Source organism: Aythya fuligula, chromosome 18 (assembly GCF_009819795.1).
Source record: "Aythya fuligula isolate bAytFul2 chromosome 18, bAytFul2.pri, whole genome shotgun sequence".
NCBI classification, from domain to species: Eukaryota; Metazoa; Chordata; class Aves; order Anseriformes; family Anatidae; genus Aythya; species Aythya fuligula.
The window spans coordinates 10,434,266-10,460,580 of NC_045576.1; positions in this window are offsets into that span (position 1 = coordinate 10,434,266).

The window sequence follows — 26,315 nt, forward strand, 5'->3', positions numbered from 1 at the left end:
ATCAAGGAGAGGGCACTGGGACCTGATACGGGTTTCTGGGCTTGAAAATGTCAGAAGGAAGCGATGGACTCGGAGGAAATTCTTGCGACGGTCTAGGAGGAAATGGGAGATGTGAAAATACACGATGTATTTTCCTCCCACAAGCTGCGCGCTCTGTTTTTATTATCATAAACCCGGGCCCGGAGGATGTCAGCTTGTTTATTTATTTGTTTAAATGAGGTTTCGCTCCTTGTTCAAACATTCCCATGTTGGCAGCTGCTGCGCCCCGGCCCATGTCCTGGTTCCCGTCCCCCCGTCCCCAGGCGAGGGGACGTGTCAGCCCGGGCAGCGTCCTCGCTGGGGGATGCTGAAGGGGCTGGGTGGGAGGTGGGGGTCTCCAAGGGTCCCCCCCCGGCTCCACCAGCTGGAGAAAGAGCTCGGGCTGGTGACTCCCTCATGTGTGGGATGGCTGTGTCATCCCTGCAGCTTCCCCAAGCTCATGGCTACTCTCCTTTGGGGTAAAATTAAAAAGTATCAATAATTTTGGCCCATTACCCCTGAGTCAGTGTCCCCACAGTTGTGTCTAGGTCCTCGCCATTGCCCATCCTTGGAGGGTCTCATGGTGTTGGCAATTTCCCATCTCTTTGGGGACATCTTCCCCTCTGCTGACATTTGATTTTGCTGCCCTATAGGTCCCAGGTGAGGTCAAAGGATGCCAGGAGCACCCACAGCACTGCCCGCACCCATCCAAAGCACCTACCCAAGGGGGAGCAGCCTGCATCGTGCTGAACCTGGGTCTTGCCTCCACCCCACAGACATGGGGTGGGGGTGATGGGGTTGTTTTTCGTGCTGTATCTCACCCCGGGGCTCCCTCCTGGGGTTGCAGCCCCACAAAGTTGGTTTAGGGTGCGAGGGTGGGAGAGGAGCCGCGGGCAGGATGCTGCATGGCCCCGCGTGGCGGGGAGCTGCGGGAGATGCACCTGGGAGGAGAAGCACTTTGCTCGAGGAAGAAAACAGGATCTAACATATAAACAACATCCTCAATGGCTCAGCAAGTGAGTCGCTCTTTCCAGAGCCTGTTTTTGAGCCATTGTTGCAGCCCCATCCAGCCCCCACCCGCCACAAAATGCAATTCAAACAAGGTAGAGGAGCCCTCCGAGCCCGAGCGCTGGGGCTGCCCTGCTCCTTGCCCCCCAAGGTGCAGGTACTGCAGCAGCACAGGGTAAGGATATTTTCCTGCTCTGTTACAGGCTGTGTCTTGCCTCAAAGTGGCCGAAATGCATGGGAAGGAGGTGATATTTTGCCTCTCCCCAGGTCCTGAATATTTAGTCCAAAGGAGTCGCTCCCCGAGGAGTTGCTCATGCTTCCTCCAGAGAGGATCCTCTTTGGAAGATGAAGATGGGGTTTCTGGCTACCGGACTTCTATTTTGCATCCAGGTGGGAAAGGCTCTGCATGTTTCTGGATTAGACCCTCCTATATTCTGGCCTCTGTGGCCATGGACTTAAGCAGCACACCCTGCATACATGTAGATCCTGAATTTTGGCTTTTTTTTTTTTTTTTTTTTCCAACTGAGAACGATCTTAATTTTGCTTTCAAATTCAAATAAAATACTTGTTAATGTGCTTTTCATTATTTATTCCGTCCTTTCCTCCCCTAAAGCACGGATAACCCAGCAGATCACGATACAACCTGTTCCCACATTTATTTTGCAGTCATCTGGATGAGAACTGGCTGAGAACTGCCCACCTCCCTCCATCCCCAGCTGAGACCTCACTTGTTTTCCACCTGCAAACATCACCCAAAGAAGCCATTCCCTGGTTTCTTCCAATTTTTTCCTTCACACCCTTTCCCTTGCCCAAATCTCCCCGCCATGTCCCCACCGCCCCCCATCCCTCCTTGCCCTGGCGCTGGACCCCACCGCCGCCTCCCCTCGACCCCACCAGCTCTCGGGGTGCCTGTGCTCACCATGGGGGGGCTCAGGGCATGGGATGTCCCCGGGGGTCACAGCCCCAGCAGGTCCCCAGCACAGGAAGCCGTGCTCCCGGGGAGGAAACATGCAGCTTATTGTGGGAGAAAAGGTAAGCGAAGCGTTAACACGATTGCTGCGAGCAGAGGTCATCGGCGTATCCTGCTGCAAACTTCCTGAGTAACCTCAGCCCAGAAAACAACAACCCCGGGTGCGGGACGGGACGGGACGTGGCGGGTTTGTTTTTAACTCTGGTTACCTTGGACCTACTTCTCCTGGTGCTCGCGGCCGCCCACAAACGCCGGCACCCTCTCCCCCGCGCTGCTGCCGAGGCTTTTGTGGGGTTTTAATGTTTCTCTTGCGTGACTGGTGGTGTTTTTATGCCTGAGCATCCTGGGCTGGGCCCGAGCAGGGGGAGGAGAGGAGGGAAGTGAAATGCAGCCGGGGAGGTTTCAGCTGTGGAGGGGTTTTGGGGAGGCACCGCAGATGCTCTGGTCCCTTGGGGCAGGGTAGTGCAGTCAGTGGTAGAGCTCTGGGAAAATCCACCGGCACCTCCCAAAGCATCATTTTAGCCTCTGGCTCTGGGGAAGCAGAGCAAAGCAGGATGGTGCTTGGGGAAGACTTGGGGGTCTCCGAGAGGGAGCAGGTTGCTGCATCACCTTCCCCTCCTGCACCAAGCAGCAGAAGAGCCCCTGCTGCTTCTGCCACCCCGTGACTGCATGAGAAGTGAGGGTTTACAGTAGCTGTTCTTCCTGAACACTACAAAGAAAAACACCACACCACCTTTAAAGGTAGAAAAAGCCAGAGGTACTATGCCAAAAATGACGTTTTAGACAGAAATGACTCAGAAGTTTAAAAACTGAAGTGTGATGCAACTGGGTTTATTTACACACAAGGGCAGTGGCAGGTCACGACCAGCACACGAAGTTATTTCATTCAGTCCAGCACTGGCACACGGTTCCCAGCAAATATTTGGTAGAAAGAAGGGAGTGCTAGAAGAGGGCCATGGTGCACTTTCGCTAGGCTCGTGGACACAATCGGGATGAGCTGCAGCTTTGAAGCAAGACGCTCAGGATCCGTCCCATTTTCAGGTCCTGAGGCAATGCCAGGAGCTGTGCTGAGAGCATGGCTCCGGCAGCACCCAGAGCTCACAGCTCACTCTTCTGCCAGCCAGCCAGAAGGTGCTTTGATGTTTTAAAACACCCGTGTGTTTGAAAAGAGGGAGTTCAACAGTGGAAAATGAGCAGCTCAGCTCTTATTTTGGGATGTCTGTCTCATTGCAGTGCTTGAGAAGCATCATTGGTGAGCTTGGCTTGATGACTGGGACATTGTCACATGCAGAACCTCAGAAAGAGCAGGTGGAGATGCTGCCAGGGTGTCCTCTGTCCACCACATGGCTCCTCTCCTCTTAAATTTACCTTTCTTTACATGTGTCTTTACCTAAGATATAAAGTTCAAAGGTCCTGGGCCTGTGAACCCACAAAGAACATTAAAAACATTTTCAGGCTTCCCGTCAGCTACCGACACACCGGTGCCCAGCTCAGCACATGGGGCTGAAATTCAATTCTTTTTTCCTTTTCTATGGATTCCTCTAAATGACCCGCTTCATGGCCAGCACCGCCGGGCTTCCTGCGCCCAGCATTCCTCTTGCTTTGATGGGTTTGACGAGAGGAGAAGACAGATCCAGGGACGTGATCTGGAGGCGCGGGGCAGCAGTGCAGCCGTCCCAGTAATGCCTGGCTCCAGGGGAGCGCGATCGATGCCGTGATTAGCTATGCTAAATTGAAATCTTATGATCTTCGGGGTGGTTACATAAAATGCCAATTAGTATGTGGTCTACATTGTTTCATATAAATGTTTTTCATTATATTTTGCTGTCAGCAAATGCTGGTGTGAAACCAGTTTTCATCCCTCATATGGCCACCACGAGGAGGTTGGGAAGCGCATTAGCACGCCTGGAGAAGTCCTTGAGAGAGAAGTTATCTCCTTTACCCAGCCCCGGCGGGGCATATTCTGCCTGGGCAGTGGGATGGGAAATTTTGTGTTGGGAAGGATCAGCCCCGAGGGTTGGGGTTCCTGTGGCACTGTCCTGAGGAGCAAACCCAGCACCTCCCACCTGCTGCAAGTGCTGCTTGCTGCCAATTCGAGCCTTATTTTTTATATCTTTGCTGTGCCGATAAAGTGCTGAGTCACACGATCCAAGAAATATTGTGCAAAATAGCCGCAAGGGACTCCTATTTGTTAAGATGTCTGGGATGCTTCCTATTAAATAATAGCAAAATGCTGTAATAATAACTTGGCAGCTCTCAGCCTCCGTCAGCCTGATGCTCAGCGCGGGTTTGCTTTCCTAAAATTCCTTCAAGTATCTCGGCAAGTTGCACGAAAGGAAGGAAGGCCACTTCATGTTTGACATTTGCCTGAATAAGTCCTTGTAATGAGCGACTGTCTTGAAGAGATGGAAAGGATGAGAAATGCATCTCTGTTCATGTTAATTAATAGCTTGCATTATTGCACAATATATTTCCTGATAAAGCAGAGACCTGTTATGAATTTCACAGAGCTGTGATTTTGGCAGATTTCAGCAGATGCGGGGCTATGGGTCAGTTGTGGCTTGCATCACCTCTGGGGGAAGTATTACAAAACCAACTATGTTTAAAAATAAAAAGCAAAAAGCAGGCGATATACTGCTGGCATGTTTTCTATCTACTTTGCAGCCCTATTTCATGGTCCAAGTTAAAAGTCTTTGGCAAAGGGAAGCTTTAATTCATATATGGTGTCAAAGCCACAAATAACTTTGCAGAGATGTACCTGTGGATGTTATTTTCTTTTCAATATTTATTTAAAAAGTTTGTCTGCTGACTGCTAGGTCCACCAGGGCAGCTGTCCTGGCCTAGGTGGCACCAGCTGTCCCTGCTAAGGATCACTGTATGCCAGGTGATGCTCTTCAAAAGGCTGCGGTGCTGGGAAATCTTTCCAAAGAGCTACATTTTTTTCCCCTGAATTCAGGATGATGGAAGCTGAACCAGCTGAAAGATCAAATACATTGTGCTGACTCCAATATGTGGGGATTTTGGATGAGAAACTCCACACACAGTGTTTCTTAAAATGTTTTGCATCAGCTACTATTCGACTTTGTAAGCCCTCTGAATGACCTGACCCTGAGCCACACTTGCAGTCTCCTTCTGTTTTAGACAGTTTTTTCTCTCTCTGAGGGTACCTGCATTTTTGTTGGTGGCCACAATGAGGCCATGCTTCACTGCTCCTTATCAGGGAGCAGCAGGGAAAGCTGGCGACGTCCCCACAGGCCACCAGGTCCCTGCCCTCCCTCTGCAGCTGCCTCCCAGGGACGGGATCCTGCTGCTGGGGTTGCTTTTGTGATCTTCTTAGCCTCTCCGCAGTGCAAGGCATCCTGTTTTTCCATGCGTGAAAATAACACAATAAATCTTTAATAAAACAGAGGAATCTCCAGGAAGCCTACTGCAGGAGTACGTGTAAAGCAGAGGTGAGAGCTGCGTTACAACACCCAAACAAACCCTTTTCCTGTTCTGATAAACCAAGACCTCAAGAGACCCTAATTTCATGCCTATGCATCTGAGATGCTGTATGAAATGAACACCCTTGCAATGCTGTCTTATTTAAAAGCCCTGTCCCATTTGCAGCTCTCTGTATCTGAGCCACATGTTTTGCTGTCGGGGTAGCAGCAGGCAGCACAAGATGCAGCATCGCATCACTCCAGGCTAAGTTTTTCCTTCCCTCTTGTTAAGATCTGAATAATGACAGCGTGAAGCACCTCAAGCAAGCCCAACGCAGTGTGTGACCTTGCTTTCTGCATTCAGAGGTTCCCAGTGTGAATCTGATAACAAAGAGAGACGCTGATGAGAACAGCGGGACACCTCGCCAAGAGCTCAGCATCTCCTCCTGCAAATTCTGAGAGCATCATTCTCAAACTGTGCACTACAATCTAAAATCCAGATTATTTTGGAGTGACCTTGTGCAGGCTCCTGTTGCACAGGGAGATGCCTGGGACTGTTGTGCTGGCTTGGTAAGCTGGTGCAGGAGCAAGGTAAGGTGCAAGCAGAGAAAAACCACACACGTAAGGTTAAGAAGCAGTTTCATCTACTAGAAACCATAGGAAAGGAGATGAAATATTACAATTTTGTGGCATGAGTCTGTGACATGATGCACTGATGAAAAGAGCAAATTCAATTCTAGTTGTGTCCATCCGTTTATTTCCAAGAGAGATAAAGGATCACTCCTGTCACTGCACAAAGTCTAGATAAAGACATCTCCAAAAACTGTGCAGTTCTGACAACTCCGTTGAAGAGTAATTATTTTAAATGAGAATGGATTCAGAGAAGCTCTAATAGGTGGCTCTATCAGGTGCAAAGGCAAGGAGCAGACAAATGCAGTGCCACATGCATGCCTGGCATCGCAGCTCACACAGAAATATTCCTACAATCAAATGCAGTAATTCACCCTGTCCTAAACCAGCGATGAAGTCTGGGCTGCCATACGGTGAAGGCGAATTTACCACTGATTTAATATGATTAGGATTTTTTTCCCCCAAGAGTTTGTGTCTGTCTCTTTGTATTATCTGAGGGTCTGTGCGGAGTCCTGAGTCAGGAAAGCAGCTAACTTAAATTCATCCCTGCGCACAGCAGAAGTCTTTGGTTTGACTTCAGAGTGATCCGTGCATGTGCTTAACATTAAGGCTGTGCTTACAGGCTGTCCTGAATAATATGCTATAGTGTATTTTGAGAACTCATTTCTACTTTTTATTACAATAATAACTTCTACAGTGACATGGATTCCAACACGAAGTACCAAGAAATAACATAGCCTTCCAAATGGTTTTCCCCTTTGCAGTATTATTAGAATACATATTAGGAGAGCAGCATTTTGTAAGGCAAAGCACTTTCCAGAAGGCATATTTTTCTCAACCTTACTACAGCCCAGCAGGTATGTCACTGTGAAAGATTAATTGCGTTACAGAGTCTGCCTCTGTAAATTGTAGTCAAATGGATCATGAAAAAAGGATAACAGTGATCACTGTGAGCATGTTGCTTCTGAAGTGCCCAACTCGTTGAGGTGCTGAGTTCCTAGAGCTTAGAGTGATATTTCTGTCCCCCTTTCCTTGTTTTCCCTTCCTTTTCATGATGGTTTTCCAGAAAATATGTTTGGAAAGGCATCCTGCTGCAATTCTGACAGTATATTGCATTTCTCCAAGAGCAGAGCTAGCACAGGTGATAAACCTAGGATGATGATGAATGGCCAGTTGTGTGGGATAAGGAGATGTCTAACAATTCCTTTTGTACTTATTGGGAACTACCACTCAAGCTCTAAAGAGCAATACCAGACACAATACAAATCATGCCCATAATCTTTGACAGGGGCACAGGCAGGACGCTGGGGACCCCATGGCTGGGAAGGCTCCTCCTGCATCGCTCTGGCTCAGCACCCTCACTTCTGTGTTACGGGCAATTATACTTGAATATGCCAGCTTGTACATCAAATTCACTTTAACCACGATGAAAAAGGTAGTTTTTTTTTGAGAGCAAGCCAAAAGGAAAAGTCAAACATTTACTTTCTGGCCGGTGTTTTATCTGAGTTCCCGGTGCTCTGACAACCCAGGGCACATCTCCACGGCAGGAGGAGATCAGCACTGGCTTACTCACACTCCTCTCTGCTCCATGTCTTCAGGGGAGGGCAATGATGACAAGGTTTCCATTTAAAATTAAGCTGCAAAAGGCAAAACAAAACTCAAGCTCAGCTAATTTTATCTGTGGTTTAAAAAAGAAACAAGAAAAAAAAAAAACAAAAAACAAAAAAACACAACAACCCAGCAAAAAAAAAAAAACAAACAATTGGAGAAATGAGCAATATTTGCCAAATAAAATCATTCACTTACTCCTCATATTAGTCAGGAGAGAAACAAACTTTTAGAAGGCCACACAGTCAAACAAATCAATGAGTATAGTTAGAAAACAGTGAGTCAAGCTCCACGCTGGAGCTCCTCGAACTGCTCTGTGTTTTCTTGGGAATCAGCACGTTGCTGCAGAGCAGCATCCATGCCCCCGAGGTCCGGAAACAGACACGGTTATTTAGCCCCTTTAAGTTAATGGGAACTGCAGAAGGGATGGGGTAATTGAGCCAATTTGGTGTGTGGGTGTGTGGTTGTTTTTGTCAAAGCTCTGTGCCGCGGTGGGGTTTGGAAACCCACCGTGACTCACCTCCGCACGTGGCGGTGGTGGAGGAGCAGGAGTGAACCTAGCAGGAAGGCTGAGCAGCACGTGGTGGTTACCGAAACACAGCCGGTGCCCTGCCTGCCAAACTTTGGTTAGTTTTCTCATACCGGGCAAATTTCTGGGCTGGAAAAAGCAGGAGTGGTGATGATCTGAGGAGCATTCTCAGCCACTGTTTTGCTGGAGAGGAGAGCATCCCCATAGTGCATCCATCCCCTGCCTCCCCCAGCACCCCTAGTATCCTGCAGAGACCCTAAGAGCATCAGGACTATGTCACCACCACCTGGCCATGATCAGACACCTTCCAGATGGCTGCTCCCACACCGCTTTGACCAGGTTGGACAAAGTCCTGGGCAACCTGATCCAGCGGGCAGCATCCCTGCAGGGGCTTGGCGCTAGGTGGTCTGCAAGGTCCCTCCCAACCCAAGCCTTTCTGTGCTGATTCTATGAAGATGATTCATGGCACACATTGCCCCACTTCTGGTTCATTTATTCCCACCTCAAAAAATCCACTCTTGAGAGAGCAGAGACCTTCATGGCCTTCTGCTTGTTGCTTTCTGTGATTTATAAGATTCTCTGGTTCTAGTTACTTTGGCACCTGCCTGTTGGCTTTACAATAGAGAAGCCGTTTAAGCCTCTGCAGATAGATTCTGTAGGTGCAGCTCAAGCAGATCGTTTGAAGTGGTGGACTGAGCAGCCACCTGAGGAATACCAGCGTTTGTTACTACGAGTTAGGCAAGCCCTACTTCTCTCCTCCAAAAATAACCCCTCCGAAGTCAGGAGAAGCACTCATGGCCACAAGGGGAAGCATTTGGTAGTAGAACATAAAGGTAAATTTCACACCGTGACCTTTATCCACTTCTTTTATTTTCTTTTTTCTTTTTATTTTTTAAATTATTGCCTTAGGGAAGGTTTTCCTCCCTTCTTCCTCCCTGCCCCTGAATTCGACACCGACGTTGGTCAAATGAAAAGTCAGACACTCAACGAGCAGTGGAAAGCTTGCTGATAGAGTTCGAAGGGCTGGGGAGTGTAATTATTTTACTTTTTGAGCGGTAAATATAACAGTTTTTGCCACTGCATCCTCCAGGCTATATGCAAGGTGCTGAAAACACATAGAAAACAGCTTTGTTTTCTGTGGCAAAATTAAACAGATACTGAGACATACAAGGAATAGAGAGAAATCCTCAGGAAAGTTGGCAATACCTTTGTAAAGACGGTAACAGATGCCCCCAAAGAGGAAATTACAACATGTGGCAGCTGTGTTTTTTTGGTTAAGCAACTTTTTGCAAAAGTTCAAAGCATCTGGGGAAAGTAACTAGGAACAGGGTGAGACAGATTTATGGAGCCCACACATGGCAATATTTTTGAATAAAATTAGTAAAAAAACCCATTATATCCCTAGACAAAGAGATTAATTCATACAAGTTTGCATTCTTTGAAAAGCAATCATATTTTGACTTAGTAAACTGGAAGAACTGAGTAATTTCTTGGATTAACCGATCACAAGAGTTGTAATCTGTAAAAAAAAATAAAAAAAAAATGAACACAAGGTTTCCAGGCTTTGTTTCTCAGAGGATTAGGGTAACGAGCCGATTTGGCATTAGCAGAAGTCATCCCAGACTGCAGCCCTGTTACCTGGATTCAGAAAGACAGACACTCGATCAAAGCCCTTGACATATTTTTTTAATATGGATGATTGTTATTGTTTATGTTAATGGCTGGACTGATGCATTTGGGAGAAAAGGTTTGCTAAAATCTACAGTGCATGGCATGGGCACTGCCTGGATTAAGCTATCCAGCTATTTATGTATGCAGGTGTATGTATATACATTTACGTATAGAAATCTGGCTCTCTGGTCATGACAAGGGCAATCTGCAACACCCCGCACTGCATGTTTGGTTTTATTCTCTCTTGTTACGGTACGCCCTCAGACACACAGCCCTTTGCCATCTGCTATTCAAGTCACTATGTGATGGAGAAAGGCTCAGGTTTGTAAACGCTTTGTTTAGAGCTAATAAAGCCCTAAATTAAATTTCTAACTAAATTGTTAATATTACTGGAGCTTGGGGATCCCTTGCTGGTTCCCTCCCCATCCCACAGCTCCAGCTCCTCTAGCGCTGGCATGTTCTGCGAACCAGATCAGGGAAATGATGCTCCTTAAAATTAAACCAAATGTTATTTTGCTGTAGTTATTTTGGATTATTTTAAAGCCAGATCAATTCCTGGTTGGGTCCACGCAGCCAGCTGTGTTGGCACAGGGCAGAGCCTTGCGTGGGGTGGCGGGAGGGTGGGCGGATGCTGCCACGGGGAGGAGAGGATCTGAAATCATCCCCGGCCACTTGGCAGCTGGAGGCACCTCAATGGATTTGTTTTTTACCATTTCTCACCTCATCCCAAGTCTGCTCCGAGAACATGGATGTGACACTGCAATAACATTTGAAGCGAGCCTGGATCCTTTTGTGGTAGGTCTGGTGGGGATGTCACTGCAGGGACCAGACTGTGTTTTATTTCAGATGTTCTGTGAGGTTTTGCATCCCTGTCCCTGAGCTCTGATGGTTCAGGACACAATAATAACAGGTCCCTCAGTGAGACGATGGGCACCGACCAAACCTTCCCACCACCTCCATCCCCATCTCCTCCACCCTATCCCACCAGAACCCTGCTGGGTGTCCCCGTGCCGTGGTGCCCTGGTGGCCAGGGATGTCCCAGTCCCCTGCCCGCACACATGCAGGTGCTCCCACACTGGGACCAGTTTCCAGAAGGCGAGAAGAGGCCGGAGGAAGCCGCAGTCACGCGAGCTGCATGTGGTTTCAGGAGCAAGTGCCAACATCTCTCACTCTCACTGTCCCAGCCTTGCTCCGAGGGCAACCTGATCTGCCTTTAATCTACTCCGACCACAGGACAAATGGTTTAAATAAAATCCTGCATGACTGAGTCACTCCGTTTCTGGCTTTTGTACGGCATGCTGAGGAGCGATGGTTTACTTTGCCTGAGTAACAGAATTAATATAAGAGAAACATTTTTGTTATGTGGTAACCAGGAAAAAAAAAAAAAAAAAAAAAAAAAGAGAGAGAGACAGAGAGAAATGTAGAGAAACTGGGGCGGGATGTTTATGCTTGATAAAAGGAAAATCAAGGAAAAGAAAGTAGCTGCTTTTTTTTAACAACAGGTAAATGCAACAACAGATGGACAACTACTGAGGGGGGGCTGAGGGGCTCAGCTGCCCCGCTGGGTTATTTTGTGAGGGCACAGCCCCAAGCCCTGCTGTCTCAGCCCAGCATCCCTCAAGCTTTTGCTAGCCAGTTGTCTGGCTTCCTTGCCCAGACACCTAGAGGAATGGGCTGGTGGGGGACCTGCTCCCACTGTCGCCAGCATCTGTGGTGGCACCAAGCCCCCTTGGAGCTGCATGCTTATCCTGGGACTGCGGGAATAGGAGCTCCAAGAAAGGCTGTTAAATGGGAATGTTTAAATCCCAGCAGCATGGGTTTGTCATGCCACAAGCCAATAACACCCATAGGAAAAGATTTGCCTTTTCATTCCTGTCTTTGTAACAAGAAAGCTTCTGATGGTTTTTGGTAAGATTTAGGGCAGCCCTGGTCCCAGTGGGAATAACAAGAAATTCCCACTGACTTTTTGGGGTGCAGAACAATTTTCCCATCAAATAATACTCGGTCATGGAAAGCTTTGCCATAGCAAAGCAGAGCATTGCTGCATCCAGATGCCTGGCTTCATGCTGCTGCCAAGCACCAGTGCTGTGAGAAGGTGAGCTCCAAACCCTCTCCTGGTGCCGCAGGCCTGGGCACCCTTTCCCATTCCCAGAGAAAGAGATCAGGGCTCAGAGCTCGAGACCTGCTCACCTTTGTCTCTCCACGCAGTTACGCAGTGTTTTTAGGGTCACTTCTCCATTGTCTTTCATCCAAACTCTGGTACGGCGTGTTCAGGACGTGTTCCCAATGTGCTCCACTGCAGCACGGCAAAGCCACTTTGAAGTGGGAATTTTGGTGCTTTTACAGCAAGCAGTGGAAGAAGAAGAATGTTTCCCTTTGATGTTTATTAGTTGTGAGCATTGCTGGCCCCATTTGGAGCTGATTTCATGCATGGTCCCCTTTAAGAATCGGAAATACATTTTACCAACATTTCAAATGTTATGAAATGCAGCATTTGGTGGGAAAAAAAAAGACAAATGAGAAAAATATGGTACTTTTTCGTTCTCTGAAAGAAGTTATAGCTAGAAAAATTTCCCTGTATGTGCGAAGTTGAAGCGATTAGCCATCACACTGCAATGTTTGCAGCTCTCTGCGCCAGGCACCAGGGGCTGGAGATGATTTTTCAGTTCTTACTCAGCACCACAGCCCAAACTTTGCAGACATAGGGGACACTTATGGATATTTCTTTTAGAGTGTTTTGGGGTCATAAACAAAACAAAGTCAGCAAAGACCATGAGATCCCTATGTACTTCCCTTTATTGTCTTTGGATTATGTTTTTGAAGGTGAGTCAGTGTTTATCGATATAAAAATATAAGAAACAATGCACCATCAGAGTCGTATATTTTCCCATGTGTTCATTGTCCCTTTACTTGCTGCAAAATCCATGTGATAAGGAATTAATGAGCGGACACCTGTTTTCTTTGCAGAACCTGTGCTTTATTTTTAAATTTTAGGCAGTTGCTGAAAGTGCTTGCAAAGGCAAAAAAAAAAAAAAAAAAAAAAAAAAAAGAATAAACTTTGCCCTCACAAAGGGAAGGGGAGATGTTTGCTGAGCAAAAGGTAGCTCTGGTGTTGTACAGCCTGGATGGACCATTCAGAAAATTCAGGCTGGCCACAGGGCAGGACTGTGTTTGCTCTGGACTGACCAGCTTCTTGGAGGCTTGTCTGGGTTCTCCTTGTTCAGCAGCAACCCAAGAGTGTGAATTTGGGATACAGCTCCCTGATGTGCCGGTACAAGAGGGTACTCATGTTTAATTTACCTGCAAGACGGGAAGCGTAATAACAGGATGCTAAATGCAGTAGTTAAGTTTTGCAAGGCGTATTCTCTCCATCCATTATTTGTTTCCTCACTCATTAAATGCTCCGGTAGCCAGAGACACTTCAGTCTTGCAGCCAGATTTCTTACTGGAGAAACTTTGTTTTTAATATGAGATCTCATCAGACACGCTCTGAGCAACTCTCCTTTTCTCTGCTATTCCTCAGCCCTCCTGGAAGCACGCACTCTGTTTTGCAAGACTGTGTTTACACTCGGCAAATACGTAGGGAAACAGTCTCCTGCAAGGCAGCCCTGGCCAGAATCAGTAACAGCAACACCCGTGAAGCCAAAAATAGCTGCAGGAGGGAGCAAAAAGGAAAGAGAAGTGGTGGAGCCTTTTGAAATTCCTTCAATATCGTTCTGTCAAGCTGAGATGCCACCTGGAAGGTGGCCCTACCTCCAACCCCTTCGAATGAGCTTGAGGAGAAGGGAGGCTCTATACTCTGAACCGTACAGAGAGTTGAGTTTGTGCCCATCGTGAGCCCTTCTGAGGCTTGCAGTTTGTCAACTAGTGGAAAAAAAAAGCAATTCTCTGCCTACGCCTTGCTTTGTCCCTACCTCTGATGTCTGGCAGACAGTCGAGTAAACCAACTTAAAAGAGAGAATTTCCAAGAAAACTGCTAAGGTAAAAGGTGACATTAATACTATGTTGGAGCAATTTTGTTTCATGTGTAGCCTGGAAACAAGATCAGTGTGCTAGAAGTGAATAATCCATCAGGAGAGAAAAGACAAAAGGCTGTGATGCAGCAACTGCCAGCCTTTGGTAAATGAAAGGTTCATCATTTACTTCTGAATTATGTTCTGGACCAGGGACCCTGGAGTGATCACACGACTTCTTTGGGGGTGGCTTGGTTTTTGTTTTGGCAGGCAGTGGAGCCATGAAGCCCGAACACAGCACATAAAGCAAAATTCCCCATGCTACAGGCAAATGGATTTAACAGCCCTCCTCTTCTTCACGTGCGAGTGTTTATGTGGAAGGGATCCAACTTTATGACAAATTTCACTAGTTTCTAGCCAAACAGGGATCCTCTCTGCAGACACGAAATTTTGGGGTGGACAAATTTCATCAGGTTTGCCTGGCCGACCTGGAGTTGGAGGCATAAATGACAAATTGCTGGTATCAGAAAGGCTTCTTGAGAGACCCACCGAGGGTCTCCAACCCCAGTACCCACTGAGGCCCACAGGGTGCTGCAGAGGTCTACAAGAGCCAAGAGGGTCTTCTTTGCTGATGGTGACCGGAATCATGGTGAGGAGTAGGCTGGACCTGACGCTATAGAAACCCGTGAGATTTGGGGTTCTTAGTACTTTGCAGGATCAGGGCCTCTGCTGGAGTCACAGGCTTGATCTGGAAGGAAAACAAGAAGCACCAGTGTGAGAGAAATACAGGAAATACTCTCCTTGCCTCAGATGAATTTCCATTTATGAAGGTATATGAAAAATAGCTGATGTAATTTTAGCATGACAGGTGCATGGTGTTTTCAGAGATGTGTTTTCCTCTCCTGGAAACAGTTTGCCTTGCTTTCTTGTGCATGAAGATGCCCTGAGTGCAGAAATAACCACAGTCAAGCTGCTCGTGCATGCACGATGGGAGCAGCGTGGAAACAAATGCACGGCAAGAGCACAGAGAAGATTTTGCATCTGAGAAAGTTCACCGGGAAATCTGACCAGTGAAAAACTGCCCTCTAAATTCATGCCCTTGTGACTTTCTAGAAGTAAACTTTTTTTTTTTTTTTTTTTTTCTTTTTTTTTTTTCTTGGTGTTTATTTGCTTCTTCCCTTCAGGTATGTGTGCATGTGTGCATATTCAGGGGTTCATTTATCAGCTGCACTGAATTGCAGATTTCATTTGCTGAAGCTGTTTGTTTCCCACCCCAGATCACATCTCTATGACTCTGTCATCAGAGCTGTTGCTGTAGGTAGCATTATGGCATCAGGCAGCAAGGTAACAACTTCAACTGGGATGTATACGGAAACAGCAAAGCTCATCCCCAGCAATAATGAGCTTATTTTTGTTGGATTACCTCTAACCTTAAGAAAAGGCAGAAAATAAGCAACATACCAGCAAAATAACCTCAAAACAGAATGTTCTCAAAGTTTCCATCAAGTGTCAGCTGCTCCTTAATTAGTAACCAGAGGGACATCGAAGAAAGTTGCTAATTATGAGCACACCATAAAAATGTAAACACTGTGTTCCAGATTTAACATGGCAACACCTTTTGTCTCCTGTAGATGCACAAGTGAGCCTGGATTGGCTAATGAATGGAAAATCATGGGATTTTTCTTGAACAGCTCACGAAGAAGCATCTGCAGTTATAAAATCAACTATTTCCTCTGGAAAAGGAATGAAAATATCTGACAAAAATACCTTCAAGTTTTTTATTTATTTTTTTTTTAAATCTATCCTAGGAATAATCAAGATCTGCAGTTCTTTAAAAAGAAATTGTAAATCAAGATGGCTTTATTGAAAACCATCGGTGCTTTCAGCATTTTATGATGCCTGAAATCTTGTCCATTCCAACTTCTTTTGTTTGTTGTTTCTGCCTTTTGAAGCTGTCCTGGAAGCCAATCATGAAGTGAGAAAGATCTACTTGCTGCAGTGAAAAAACCTGACGAAAAGCAGCTATTTGCAGAGATATTTGTTAGGCAATCCCAGTTTAGTCCAATAGTTCTCTTAGCCGGAGGTTATTTTGTTTCTTGCTTTATTATGAAGTCTCTGAGGTTCGCATTCTCCTGCATCCCTCTCCTGTCTGAGACCCTGGGGCTGGCTCGTCCTGTGGGCGCAGCCAGCACTGGAGGATGCTCGGTGTGATTGCCCCCTTCTGCTCCAGCCCTGCTCAGCTTTTGCACTGGAAACACCTTATGGACCCCGAGCTCCAACCTAACCAGTGCACAGGGCAAGCAGAGGAGGTGACTGGGTGAGGAGCTGAGGACAGGGCTCAAGGCCACCAGCTTGTGGTGCCTGACATGCCTCTTCCCTTTTGGAAATCCGGACTGAACTCTCTCGGGCTTGATTGTCAGAAGCGCTTGACAGTGCTTGAATTCCTTGCAAGCTGAAGGCACTCCTAAAAACGGACCCAAATTTGTCTTGTTGGGCACAAAATTCAAGTTTTAATTCCCTCTGTCTTTTTTTACTGCCCTGAATGAACTGGTAATCTAATTTTGTGCACTGATAATCTTATTTTGTGTCATAAAGTATTGTTAGCTACTGCTTTTTTTTTTTTTTTTCTTCTTCCCCTTTTTTTGGCATAATTGATAATGAAGAAAAAAATGTTGTTGGAAAATGTTTCTCCTTTACTTCTAAAGCACATAAGGGGGTGGGCACATAAGGGGGGATCACCCAGCAGGCAGCATCACTCTGATCAGGGTCTTGGTGTGCAACCAGTGTCCATTAACATTCACGTGCCTCATTGTGACTGCTAAATAAAGCAGCCAGAAATAACCATTCCCAAATATTTTGCTCACAGCTTTCAGTCTCATCACGGTAGCACAGTGATGGACAGCAAACTCCGGCTACAGCCAGGCTGAAACCGAGGAGTTAACGGGAGAGCACAGAGACTGCTGCGAAGGCAAAACCCAACCACGAGCTAATTCAGAAGAAAAGTCTGTCCCCAGGGGTCAGGAGATGACTTTGAACAGGTTGAGTGTTTAAATGGATGCAGGGTTGATGGATGAACCTGCATCCCTCGCTGCAGCTAGATGACTGCATTACGTTGGAAGTGTGGGTTGCAGTTGATCAGCTTGAGTACGACAGTCTGCCAAAAAACTGAAGGAAGTTCATAAATTACCCCAGAGTTATGGAAACAGATCCTTTTTGTGGAGGGACCAGGGGAGCAGCAGCGTCCCTGGGTAGCCCATCTGTATCCCATAAAGCAGCGGATACCTGTAATTAGTGCCATGACTTATCACAAATGCGCGCGGCGCTCATACGTCTCCATCTGCGCGGACAGTGCTCTGCGAGTGGGAGCGTTTAATATGGAAATAACCAAGACAGCTGAAAGCACAGCTTCACTGGAAGGCTTCCAGTCAAGACGTTTGAGGCAAAAGCTCGCTGTTGCCAGTATGGGAGAAATCTAAGATTCAGAGCTGATTGCATTTCCAAGAAGCAAAACAGGGAAACTTGGCCACGGCGGTGCTGTAGGTGTACTGGAGTTCACACCGAGCCACCTCGCGGCTGGCCGTGTTTACGGTGTCTAGGTGCTCCAGCGAGGTGCCAAAGTGCCATTTGGAAATCAGATATGTTGAGAAAACAGCATTTTGTTTGTATTCCTCAAAGCCGCAAAGCTGAATGGGGGAATCTGGGATCCATTTTCCCTCCCTGTGCTCCCCAGCCTCACTTGTACTGAGGCTGAAACAAAAGGGCAAGGAGGCCACTGCAGAGTAAATGAGGCCCTTAATTTACCATAAAAAGAAGACGACTGGCTGTTAAGGTTTTATCGGATTACAATAAAGGCTCTTTGCACTCAGGAGACTGTGGTTTGATTCCCGGCACTGCTGGCAAGGCTGGAAATCGTAACCACAGATTATAGCAAGGAGCTTCCAAATTTCCATGCTCTGGCCAAGGGTGCTGCTCCCTGCGTGGCTGCTCCCTGCTCAGCCCTGGGCATGGCCAGCCCCCACCGGGACCTCACAGGGAAGGGTCCTTGGAGCCCTGCAGGGCTCCTAGGGCATCAACCCACGGCTGCTGAGACCTCTTCTGCTGTGAGGTGGGAGCCAGGGCAGTCATGCTGTGCTTGCTCTTCAGTACCTGGTAGGAGCTTAAAAATTGAGCTACCACCTCCTGCAGGCCTTTATGCTGTAAATTTTCGGAGAGGGAGCCTCCCTGCAACCTTCCAGATGTTTCACAAAGTGATGTAAGAGCAGCAGATGATAACAAATGAAATTCCCTCTCCATGAACCAACCCTGCTTTTCCTTTTTTTCTTCTCTCCCCCTCTCCCTTAAATGTGATCAGGAAAATAATTTTATTAATGCAGTACATTTTTGTTTTATTTTATTTTATTTTATTTTGGTACAAAGCTTTTTGTTTGTCCAGTAGCAGAAGGAGTCCCAGGAAGCCCTGCAGTGTGAGGAACATGCAGGGAAGTAGTTTAACCGATGTGTATTTATTTCCTGGAAGACATACCTGCATTTCAACCTGCAAAAGAGAAGTACACCTTTTTCTTCTTTTAAAAGCTCATTAAAAACAAAAGCTCCTGTTTGTGTAGAGTAAACATGCAGCTCATTCGGGCTTATATCAAGCAGCTCACCATCAACTTGTCCTTTAACTTCATCCCTGCTAACTCCTTAGAGAATGAATATTGACAGGGCTCTGTCACGGAAGTCCCAGGCCTTCAATTCTGCATGTCCAAAACAGGCACTGAACCCTTAAAATAATGAGCAACAAGAAGCCAAGAGAAAAGAGGATTAAGATTAGACTCTTCAAAGGGTTGTTCTGCTTGCTGCCTGCTCAGATGGATGCACAGAGCTTGGGTGCAGCCTTCGGAGGGAAATACCTCCTGGGACCATGCTGTCAGAATAACGGGGTGGTAAAGTATCACATCCATATCAAGCTGTAGAACAGTCCACAGACTTTCTTTATAATTTCATCATTTATTCAACTCATCATTTGGCAGTGCTGCAGATAAGGCTGGAGGCATCTGGTGGGTAGCAGGGAAGCAAAGGCTGGTGGGTAGCAGGGAAGCAAAGGGCACCAGGGATGAGGTTCACATGCACCAGTCTCCCTCGATTTACCCTTCATAAAAACAGCACCCGGTGTTTTTAACCCAAACTGGAGGTACACTAGGAAAGGTATGTATGTCTGCTAGGTTCTACGACAGGATTAATAAAAGTGTTGTGGCTGTTCCTCGCTGCATCCCTCAAGGCCAAGGCAGTGTTTAGTCCTTTGTTACCATCCAGAGAGTGTGCAAAGCTCCCAAGTAAAATTTTCCAAAGGAGGAATCCAGAAAATGTTTTCTGTAGATAAAAATAATTATTTTCATTTTAGCTTTCTAACTTTTATTTCTATAATATAATATATTTAATATATAAAAATATTAGAAAAGATATAACAAAACCAAAAAAATCCAAAACAAAAGCCATTGCAAAAAAGAAACTCTAAACATTTTGTTCTGAAATAGTCAAAACAGAATATTTTGACATTGTCAGAATTTTTTCCCTCAGGTTCTCTTCCAAAACAAAATTCCAGAGGAAAAAAAATCTTTTTTTTTTTTTTTTTTTTTTTTTTTTTTGGTGTATTTCTATCTAACTTCCACTTCAGCCTTGCAGAATCCAAAGGAATATGTTTTTTTTTTGTAGCAACTTTTGCAGTCAGCACTTCTGTACACAAACATGCATCGTGTACGGAACAAATGGCCATATGTTTTGACCTGACAGATGCTTTTATGACTTTGTACGTAAATAAACCAGATAGTAATTAATTAGGTTAGAAACCTTGGTAGAGTCAATCTGTAATTGATAATGAACTTTATTTTTTTTTTAATAAAAAAAAACAACAACTTGTCTGATGTTGAAGCAGGACTAATAGATTCAGTGAATGATCAGATTAATATTAATGAGCATAATTATCTGTTTCTAAAGTATGGCATCTTGGTAATGCAAATATTCCTGTTTGCTGATGAAGGTCATGGAACAGATTTACACCTCAATGGGAACACAATAGAATTTAAGAAAAACAAAATTAATTGATAGTCTTAACTTTCAACACGCATTTATATATGTATATGTATTTTCTCCAGTGGGGTTTCTTCCTCAGTATATAGGTCAATAGCCTGAAGATAGCCCTTAGAGGACTTGCATGATCCACAAAACTTTTCCAGGAATGGCTCCATAAGCTGTCTCCTATTATTGCACACATTAGGGTTGAAAACAGAGCTTTGCCAGAGGCAGGCTCACAATATTAAAAAAAATCCACCCAATGAGTGGCAGGCTATAAGAAAAACAATATTGATGCATTTTCCTCTATTTGTGGTTTCTTTTGTCCACAGAGTGTTTTTTGTCTCTCAGTGACGTCAAAGCAAAATTCTCTTGCAAAATGACAACTGGAAAATAACCCTTAGAATATATTGGATTTCCTAACTAGTAATTAGCTAACTTGAGCTTAATGGAATGTATTATATATTTTACCAAGTCTACAGAAGATTAGTGAAGCAAAAGTAATATTTTCTTTTGTTTTGATCGCAGAGCTTGAGGCGAAAGCAGATTAATACTTCACAAGCAAGTATTTTGCATTCATAAAGTATCTGTGTGCTCAGAGATGTCACAGCATCCTCGCTGGAGGTGACAGCTGCACTGTGTGTCACACTCTCAGCTATTGCCTTTGGGATACTCCAGGACATGGGCAATGATGATGCTGGCTGTTAGGTGATCTGCCTCTTACTCTTCAAAGGAGCAATTCATCCTCTTCTAGAAGAAGCAGCCCTAATTTCCTGTTTCTCTCCATGGCTTGCAGAGAGACCCTTGGCTAGATACCTATCTCTGAGATTTGCAGAAACAGGTGAGAGAAAAGTGCTCCAAGAGACTGATAGGGAGAGCAGGAGGCCTTTGAAAAGCCCTCTTGCCCCATTTAAGTATGGAGCTGGTGTAGTCACCAAAACTCAGTGACTGATTCAGATCATTTATACTTTTCTTCTCCTTGGTCTTCGTTTCTGTAAAATGGGCACATTGTTAAGGTCAGCACTTTATTACATATTGCCGTTTATGGCTTTCTAAAGGGAATTTTTTTTCTGTTTCATTTATTTATTCATTATTATTATTTTTTACAGAACTTACTGTATCTTTAAGGCAGCTTTGCAGAAAGAAAAATACAAATTTAAGAATAAGTTCCATTGTGTAATATCGGAAAGAGCAGGTTTTACTGAGATTGTCTAGGACAAATCCAAACAACAATGGGCATTTTTCCTTCCTCTATAAAATAGTTTTTTGGTGACTTCACACTGTTAGGTGCCATGCAGAAAAGGGTAAGAATTAAGTCTCAGACCCCAAATCTAAAGGCTTTGTCAAGGCTCTTTTTTTTTTTTTTTTTTTCTTTTTTGTGGTTTCAGTCTGCTGTTACTGAGCACATTCTGCCTCATATAATATGCACCCGTCTAGCAGTGTAATCACATTACATCACTGCTGATTAAGCTCACATGCAATAGACACTTGGCATGGCCTCCTTCCAGCCCCGTGCATAAAGAGTGAGTAAAGAAACCCATTAGGGAGGTCAATGCCTTTAAAACTTTATTAATTGCAGAGGAACTTAAATGCCAGTCATTTGTTGCTTCAGCCGGATTGCTTGCTTCTAATTAGAGGCTGACAGCCATGGCTGAAGCTGTTTCTTCTCTTGGCCTCTCTGACAATATGTTTTAGGGATCAGAAGGAACGCTCTTCTGCATTATTTATACCATGCTAAACATGGGGTGTAAGTTATGGGAAAGCCATATGTGTGTGAGGAGAAGCCCAAAGGTTGTGCCAAAGACCAGAACAATCGTTTGCCACTTGGAAACTCCAGAGCCCATCCTGGGGAACACCCACCCGCAGCTATGGGGCATAGGGTCAACATGGACTGGGTGGCCCAGAAGGCCTTTGTGGTCCTAATTTGGTTATGAATTACTTCTTCTTTTTCTTTCTAACTGTCCATGTGGGCCCACAATCACTAAGAAGAAAATTAAATTTCCATTTCTCGTGCATCTTCCCAGAATAGGGGAAATATCTTTTCACCTATATCCTGCAAAATGAGACTTTGCCACCATTTGCTCTGGGCTCCTCAAAACAGACTTTTGGTTTCATGGGAAAGATTTAGTTTTCCAAGGAGATGTTTTTTTGTGGTTTTAGTGAAGCACCAATGTACTTTAATAAAATTCAATTAAGTGGATATATGTCAGGGGAGATTTAACGTTGATACTGGTGATGTGCTTTGGAGATTCAATTACCCTTGGTTGAAAAAGACATGAACATTACTTAGCACATGAGTGAAAAGAGACTGTTCAAAAACAAAACAAAAAACCCAGCTTTGTCCTGCCAGAGAAGAAGCCAGGTGAAGAAACAAGGCTATATTTTAGCCACAGGAGAGACTGTACCTATGTGCTATGCCTTCCTGTCTAAAAGACAGCAGTGTTTGGAGATCTATGAAACAAATGTTTATTTGCTGATACATCAGGAAAAGCAGATGTTCAACCAGTCAAAAACATCAGAGCTGGCATTGTAGCCATGGAGGAGCTGGCTGTAGGAATCAGGAGTTCCTTCTGATATAAAGGTTGGGACTGCAAGGACGAGGTCCAAGCTGATGTACAGGCACCACTGTTTCACTCTGCTTGTAACAGGGGGCTGTGCTAACAGACCCCACCAGCACCTCCTAAAACCTGTGATGAAGAGCAGTGTAATTAGTGAATAGCCCCTGAGATGGCTTCTTCTGCTACTTGGCATTGCTCAGTGGTCAGTTCTCACCAGTTCTCTTTGACTTGGGTCATGGGAATTTGGTCAAAATTCCTGTGCTTTGTGGCAAATCCAGGCTCTCAGTCAGGTTGTTTGAGAGGTGTCCCTGATCTCAGCCAGTGTATCCGTGAAGCTGGTGTCAGCATTATGTTTGTAAGAAGACCAGAAAGTGGGAAAACACTTTGCACATCTCTGCTTAGCTCTGCTCCCTCGGCAGCTGCTGCCACGGGCGGCAAGAAGGTGAGGAGAACTGAGTCCAGAATGAAGGAAACCAAGTTTTACAACCTATTCAGAAGGAGTCATTTATTTAATGGAAAGATTTGTCTACAGTATTTTGTGTGTTATGTTTTATACATCAAGTGCAAAATTATCCTTTCAAAGCTATGGAAGGAGGTTCAGTTTGAGAACTGTGCATTAAAAAAGAAAAAAAAAAAAAGTAAAAAAAAAAAAAAGTGATTGTTTCCAGGGCAGGGAAATGAGTGTAAATGGGACTTTGCTGAGCTCTGTCCCCTGTCTGCCACTGCTCCGTGCTCACTGAGTGCAAGGAGAGAAGCCCACTGCGCTTTCCTTGCTGTATAACAAAGGTGATTTGCTCTGCAGAAATCACACCTTTGCAAACCGCAGCCTGCCTCTGTCTGGTTCAGAGTAATTCATGGGTTCCCCAAAACTCAGGGCTCACTCGCTCCTGAAGGTGGCATGGAAAGTCAGGGCCACTTTGCTTCCTTTACCTAACAAGGGAAGAGAGCATACAATGAAATCAGAACGAAGTCCTTCTTCTAGAGGGCCCCTCGGAGGGAGAAATCATCGAAAGCTACATGACTGAAACACAGGTCAGAACCATGCCAGCCTGCCTGGTTAGCCTCACTTTTCAGGTAGTCCAGAGATGGAAACATTTAGTACCGTGTAAAACAATATTGGTGAGCGCCGCATGCTGCCTCTGTGTGAGTGCATCTGGAAAAGGGAGGTCTCCTGTCCTCAAGTGTTGAGTGACATCCTACAACCTGCTTCTTTCCAATCGACCTGGAAAATGTACACTCGGATTTCAAGGGAGAGGAAATATAAAGCATTTTCTCATCAAACTTAGCATTATCTATTTCGCAGGCAGGCCTCTCCTGCTGTACAGTATTTTTCCATTGTGTCGAATCAAACTTTATCTTCAGCTCTGCTTCCCCATTCTAATAATAACGACGTGGCGTCCAACGTGTGGCTCCGCAAGTGATTCATTTCCTCAATACCGCTGATTGGAACTGTACACTGCTTCAAAGGTACGCAGCAATTTGGCTTTTTAGCACATTAGAGATAACGTGTCTTTTGCATTGGGATGAACTCATTATGGGCTTTAGGAACGGGACCTGATTATTTGCAGACACACAGCGTTGCTCTTCCGCTGATAGGAGTGGAGAGATGAGGCAAAGTAATAGATTGGGTAAGAACTCATTAAAGGCTGAGGCAGAACAATAGGCTTTTACAGCCCTTAACTCCTTAGATTCATCTGGATCTTTCAATCTCAGCATCCTCCAGCCACCGGAGACTAAAACAACAATGGACTGAAGGCAGGAAAAAGCTAGGCAATTATTTCACTTTGGTAAAAAGTTAATGGGATTCATAAAGTCTGAGCAAGATAACAGTGCGAGGCTTAAATTGGTGTTGCTGAGGTTCTGACATAAAAAAAGAGGAAAGTGGCAAAATACAAGCTGGTAAGTGCTCCCCTTTTGAGGCTGGCGATGATTTTGATGAGAAATCCTAAAGACAAACAGCAAAAATTTTGGGAGAGTCTACCTGTTGACTTTGGACCTACCTATAGATGCTCAGCTCAGCTCTTCTGAGAGCTGAGTGCATTGGGGTGCTTACATTTTAGCACTTAGGTGGAGACTTAGGTGCGTGTCTTTGCCTTACATTCAGCTGATACATGCTCTTTTAATGTATCTTGGATTGCTTTACATGCTTGACAGGCCATGTTTCTTTCTGTTGGCTGTATATAGCACTGCAAATGCAAAAAGTCTGACTGCAATAGCCAGCTCTTTCTCTTCTGAGGTTTACATTATCATCTTTGTCTCATTATTCCTGGACGGCTGCCCATCATTTCTTATATGGATTTTTCTTCAAAAGATGAAAGGAGAAGGGTGTGGGAAGGAAAGGGAAGGGAAAGAAATCTTGCTTTTTTTCTTACAGAAAGAGCAAATAATTCATTCAACTGCATGGGTTTTATTATTTGTGCAACATACTTCAAGGTATTAACGTGTGGGCTGAGAACATATAGGAAGGAAAATAAAGACATCTCTGCTATCAAGGGAGAAAACCTCTCAGCACCCTGTTTCTCTCCCCCTACCTCTGACGTGGTTTATGAAGGAGCAAGAAGGATGCCCAGAGGAACAGAGCCCAGTTAGCTGAACACAGGCTGAAGGGGTGGTAGCACCAGCTGGGCATCCTGCCACTGCCACATGGGTGGTGTAAAGGTGGCAGCAGCCATGGTTCCAGCTCCCAGGGCCAGCTCAGGATGCAACACACAAACAGCATTGCAAACACTGTGGAGAGGAGCTTTGTGCTGAAATGACTCAGGGCCGAGGCTGTCTGTCTGTCTGGGCTCCTTCAGCCCCGTGTCCCAGCAGCTCAGCCTTGTACAATGTGAGTCTTGCACTGCAGAAACACCAGCTTTGGGTTTTGAGAGCTTTCCATAGGTGTAACTCTCCAAATCTCTCTCCTGCAAAACATGATAGGAGCTTTAACAATTAACATTTACCCTGGTACAGAGTTTCAGATACCCTACAATGGGACAAATTGTCTCATGTTCCCCACATTATCATGTGGATGTTGGGATGCCACTGCCACCATTTCTTCATGGCATAAACCCACGGCTACCCTGCCCCTCAGCCACCCTTATTTTGACCTACGTGAAATGACCCTAGATGAAAATTGCCAGGCAGTACAACACAACAGCACTGGAAACATGAGGACCTGAGGAAACACCTCCAATTTCTGTCAGCTAAGTCATGGTGCTGACTACATCGAGCTTCCAAAGTTTTGTACAGTCCTGTCTAGGCTGGATCTTTATTATTATTATTACTACTACTATTATTATTAATTATTATCATTAATTAATAATAATAATAATAATAATAATTATTAATCATTAGTATATAATCATTGTATAATTATATAATAATTTACTTTTCCCAATTTTTCCCTCCAGTTAAGAAGAACCCTTTAGATATTTATTCTCTTAATAACTAAGCTGCTGTCATTTCAGGCCAGTGGATGGAAAGAAGAGGCCAGCACTACACACTCACACCCCACACTCCTACAGCCCATAGTTACTTTCACCAAGTGCACAGGCTGTTTGGTGGCTCTCAGCTCAGGGAGGATAAGATACAGATGTAGAAGATGTGCGCAGGATTGTACCAAATTTTGGGCTTTGAATAATCAGTGAACAGTTGCAGAGTTGTCTCCGTTATCGGGTATGAAATTCACACCTGAATCTGGACTGCAGGAAAATTTCCCTTCCCACTGAATCCTAGGCACAGACTGCAAAGAGGGCATGTATACAGCACAGGATTTTGGGGGATGGATTTGATGTAGGAATGTCATCCCTCGTCCTTGATGTTGTGAGTCCCCAGGGTTTCGAGGACAGTCAGTGGTGAGGATGCTCCCAAGGCAGCATCCCCTCAGGGACTGCCCCATCCACAGAGCCTGAGCTG